The 5,402-nt window shown below is 34.3% G+C and overlaps 1 non-coding gene across 1 annotated transcript; it reads right to left on the bottom strand.

The window, feature by feature from the left end:
• Positions 1–372: 372 nt before the first annotated feature.
• LOC112474940 lies at positions 373–491 on the bottom strand. Its single transcript, XR_003044555.1, has one exon. It is a non-coding gene; the product is annotated as a 5S ribosomal RNA (ribosomal RNA).
• Positions 492–5,402: the final 4,911 nt, after the last annotated feature.

The raw sequence follows: 5,402 nt of genomic DNA, 5'->3' as shown, positions 1-5,402 counted from the left end.
GCTATGTCTGTGTATCTTCCCTCTGCGCCCAGTACTAGCCCACCCCAACCCACACCTATACCCATGCATAGAGTTTTCTTAGAAAAACATCACTTGAGCTCCTAGATCCAGCCGTGCCTGAATTTACCATCTAGATTTTCATTTATAAAAACTGATATATTTCCTTTTCACTTCAATCAGTCCCAGTTTGCTAGGGGAAGAGTTTTGACTGAGCAGTATGCACATATTTATTTATTAATGCATGCATTTATTATTTACTTATGTTATAAACATTATATATTTATAAATATGTTATAAACATAGATCAAAGATAGATTAATAGTAAATGTGCTATATAGAGATTTACCCCCAGTTCTCCCTTTTTTTTTTTTTTGCCTACAGTGCCTGGTATTCCTAAGTGGTCTCCCATCCATGTACTAACCAGGCCCAACCCTGCTTAGCTTCCAAGATCAGATGGGATTGGGCTTGTTCAGGGTGGCATGGCTGTAGACCTGAGATTGGGCTAGTTCAGGGTTCAGGGTGGCATGGCCATAGACCTTAGTTCTCTCATTTTTATAGTAGAAATATATGAGGTGCAAAAAGGTAAATAATTTGCCTCATGTCTCATTAAAAGCTCATCTCCTTAAGATTCAGTCAATCAGAAATTGCATCAATTTCTTTGATGTCATCTTATCCACAACACATCTAAAATTGCAATGCTATAATGTTATATTTTCACTTTTATTAGTTGTATTAGTACAGTTATCCTTGAGAGAAAAAGAAAACCCTGCATATGTGAAGATAAAAAGAATTCTGAATAATCTCCTCTCCCCATTTTTAAAAATTTTATTGAACACTAGAAAAGTATAAGGATGAAACATGTCATAGAGTTCAGTTTCTTCCCAGTGCAGAACTGATTCCTTGAAAATCCTTCCTAATATGTTATCCAGTCTGAGTTTAAAAGTCCCAAATATTGAGGCTTTTATCAATTCTCTTTGAAGATTATATTTCACATAGTAGATTGCAGCATATCAAACAATTCTGAAACCCAAAGTAAGCTCGTTTATTGCTGTCACTAGTGAGATTTAGATGCCCAAACACAGTTCTCCTTTCTTCACTAATGTCCTCAATGACTCTTGGTTCTCATTCTTGTCTTTGAACATTCTATTAGTTGCATATCTGTACAGATTAAGTTCCTTCCCCCTTGGCAAATTCATTTGACTAATACTAAATTCTGAACCCTTCCCAAATAATTGTGAAATATATCAGTGAGATTTATTTTAAACTTAAGAAGTAAAAACCCGCACTTAGGTTTCTTTGTGAAAGTTTGAATTTGACAGAGAGGATGTAACTCAGCTAATTATCATAGCCATTTACCTAACATAGATATTCATATTTTTTTTTAAAAGTGTAGTTTTTGAAAGTTGTATTCAGACACTGGTGAACTGAAATACTTTCTATTCTTAACGTTCTGGTTGAATAAAACAATTTTTATATTCTTTTTGAACAGGTCAAAAATTAATTTTCTAGCTGACAATCATTTATTAAAAGTCTCCGGTAGCTTCTCATTTCACTTCAAATAAGTCTCAGACCCCTTGCTGTACACTATGGGTCCAACTGGACCTGGTCTTGCTTGCCTCACCACCTTCTCCCAGTGACTCTGGCTGCCCAAGGCTTAAATATATGACAATTTCTTCTTCTAGTGGTAGCTTATCAATTCCCTTTTGCTCCAAATCCATTTTATTCTTTTTTAACCCTCTTCATTTCTCACTTATCTCCAAATATTTGTTGAAAAATATTTTTTTCTCATAATAAGGACTTGGTTGTAGTGTTGAATTTATTATTGTTACCCTCTTTTTCTGTTTCCCCCAGTAGACTGTAAAACTCTTGGTATAGGAACAGGGATTACATACTGGCTTCCATGTAGCTTTTTTTTTTTTTAACCACTGTATTCATTCTCTATTATACACTGCTTACCTCATGGTCTGCATTCTAATATTTGACAAATGAGTGAACATAAGTAAATGTATAAGCTTGGAGTATAAAAAAGTAATTAGTTTGAAAAAATCTGTCATATATAATTAAATTCTATTATGACAGTTGATTATTCAAACAGTTGATTATGGATTCAAAGAATCATAGAATGTTATTGTTGAAAATAAAAGAGGACATTATCTAGTTCAATACTTTATTTTCTAGATGAGGAAGCTGAGATCTACAGAGAATAAATAAATTGTCAAAGGTCACCTATGCAATGACTAGCAGATCTAAGACTAAAGCTCATATCCCCTGGGTGCTCTTGATCACTATATTCGTCCTATGATACATGTTTTTGAATCCTTAATATTTATTATTGCTTTCTACTTGTACTAAAAGAATTACTATGGAATTGACAAAAATCATTGATTCCTCCCATCTTTTCCTTGTTATACTTTGTATTCATATAAAAACATGACAATATAGATATCTTCTCCCCCCATTTTCATTAAATACTATTTGTTGACAATATATATTTTTCTCACAATATAGAGCTGATTGTCTTTTTGAACTTGACTTTGGTGCTAAAAGAGTTCTAGATTGTTATATGCTACCCCTAGACCTCTTTCTCTATGCTTTACATTCCCACTTCCCTTAGGACCGCTGTAGTTCCATTCATCAAACTAAAGAAAGAAATGAGCCAAAAAAGAGGGCCAGTAAAGCTTTATGCATCTCTGAATGAAATGAAGCATTGCAGGTACAGCAAAAGAGGCAGCAGTGCTGTGGGCTGTATAATGTCTGGAAACTGCTTGTAAGGGATATGTGACATTTAGTGTCATAGACAACTATGACACTATTTAGAGTTTAAAACTACTTTGAACCAAGAAGGGTAACTTGTAAAACTAAATAAAGCACTTAGATTTATTTTGAGTTGAAGATAAAAGAAGGCTAAGGGAAAATTGGAGGGAGAGTTGGGGGTTATATTCTTGAGGACAGGGCGTCCTACCTATTTGTTGATTTAAAAGTCATGTACAAAATATATAAAATATTAACATATCTAGAGATGTTTAGTGGCTTTTAAAGTATCTTTTAATAAGGTACATTCTAGTTTTATTTGATAACCAGTTAGGGAAACCACTCTTACTAAACCATTAGTATATAGACTAGTAAAATCAAACACATTGTAAGGGTTGATAGGAATGAAAAGTGTCTAAATTAAGCAATAACAATTGCGAAGCAGGACATTCTCTGGGGATTAATGACAGACTGGGTGGAGTTGATGAACCGTGGTCATTCTGTGGGCCATTAACCTCAGTTGATCGTTAATTCCCAAGAAATACCTGATGATGAGGTCATTACCATAATTATCACCTTAAAGGAAGAAAAGGAAGGTAACTCCAGAGTGGAGAAGTTAAAAGAATGGTGATTAAGCCATAGAAAGTACAGTGCCTTATTGAGCAGAAAACTATAAGGTCTTTTGAGTCATTTCTCAATTGTCAATTCAGTTCATAAATGAGAATGAAGCAGAAAGTGTCCCCCTTTTTAGAGAATTGCATGGAGGAGTGGGACAAAGATGTATGTTAGAAATACACATGATAAAGGATATGACTTTTTTTTCAAACTAGTCTCTTGAAAAATGACTAGTGGAACATTTCTGGTGATGCAAGATTTCCAACAATTGCAGAATTAGGTAGTGTTTGGGGTTTGGTATTCTTACTGTTTCATTTGAATTGGTTTTATTCGACTCTAAATATGAGGGGGGTGATGAAGAGGACTATGTGAGAGGTGAAGGGCTTATCTTCTCAGGAAGTATAACCTTGGGTACTTACGGTCTTTCGATTTTCGTTTCTTCATCTGCAAAAATGAACGGTTGGGTCTAGGTATCTCTAAAGACCAGTCCAGCTCTGAAGATTCTCTGATGTATATTGAAAGAGTAAAAGATCTTCCTGGAATAAGGTTTATAGGACTTTGAAATAGTGAGGTAAACCATTGGGAAAGAAAATCATGAACTTCTTCTAGAGGAATAAATAGCTTTCCATGTATGGGAGTAAACCTTCTTAATGCAAATTATTAGTGATATTTATTTATTTTTGAGATTGATTCATTCTAGGTTGCAGGCTTCTAACAAAGCAAATGTTATTTAAATGGCAATTCTCTACAGTTTTAATTGAAAATTGAATTTGAAAATAATCCTACAGGCAGCTTTTCTCTGCTCTCCTAAAGTGCAATCCGGTAGTGCCAGAGGGTGGCTTTACTGGTGGTAATACTTCAAAGCCAAAGACTTCTATATATAATGGAATTTGAATTGGGAGATTAAAGCTCATTCACAGGGGGTGAAATAAGGCTACAGAGATTACCATGTTGACTCACTGCCTTGACCTTAAAATTCTGCTCATTTCCATTCTCTCATCCACTAGAACTTTCTGACATGTTCGTTAATCCAATCATCAGTCTTTTTTAACATTTATTAAGTACGTTCTATGTGCCAGGCACTATGCTATGTGTTGAGAAACTAAAGGTAAATAACACATAGCTCCTGATCTCTAAGAAATCATAATTTCATAAAGACTGATATGGTTAAAAGAAAGAAAGACATTAAGTGGCTTTTACAAAAGGAATAAATGCACAAAGGAGGAAGTGGTCTATTCTTCCCAGAGATATCATGGAGCTCAGGCAAGGCATCACAGAAAATCTTTAATTTGAATCTTAAAGGACTAATGGAGATTATACAGTGACTCTAATGGGGATGGCTTTCTCTACAAAAACACAAAAGAGATGAACACAAGAAGAAGAAGCAATTAATTCAACATGGCTAGAACAGAGGGAAGATGACTGGAGGTGAGGCTAAAGGAGTAAGGAGGTTCAGGTCATGAAAAGCTTTTTGCATATTATGATAATGGGGTTGGACTTCATTTTTTAGAGTCAGGATAGAGTGATTATCTACTATATATGTAATATATAGCGTACATATAATGCATATATTGTGAAAAGAGGTATTATTAATATTATACCAGGACTACTGTAACATATAGTCTCCTAGTTACAAAGGAGTAAAAGAGTTTTAAGCAGGAGTATATCAAGATTGGACTTGTATTTTAAAAAGATCACTCTGGAAGCTGAGTAGAGAATGAATGGAAGGAATAAGACAGATGAAAGTATTACTTACATGAGGCACTAGAAAAAAAGTTAGTATAATATGAGTAGCAATGAGAATAAGAGAAAGAAAAGTGAATGTGAAAAAAATTTTTAACAGATAGAAAAAAAAGATGAAATCATTGCTTGAACACATAAGGGTAAGAGAAATGGAGGCATCTAGGACCAATCCTGGTTTAGGTAACTAAATAGAGGGAACTGGAAGTTGGAGAGATGCTATAGACAGAATATTTGTGTCTCCCCAAATTCATATGTTAAAACATGATCCCCAATGTGATGGTATTTGGAGTTAA

Source organism: Pteropus alecto, unplaced genomic scaffold (assembly GCF_000325575.1).
Source record: "Pteropus alecto unplaced genomic scaffold, ASM32557v1 scaffold7, whole genome shotgun sequence".
Taxonomy (NCBI): Eukaryota; Metazoa; Chordata; class Mammalia; order Chiroptera; family Pteropodidae; genus Pteropus; species Pteropus alecto.
This window is presented reverse-complemented; position numbering and strand designations above follow the sequence as displayed.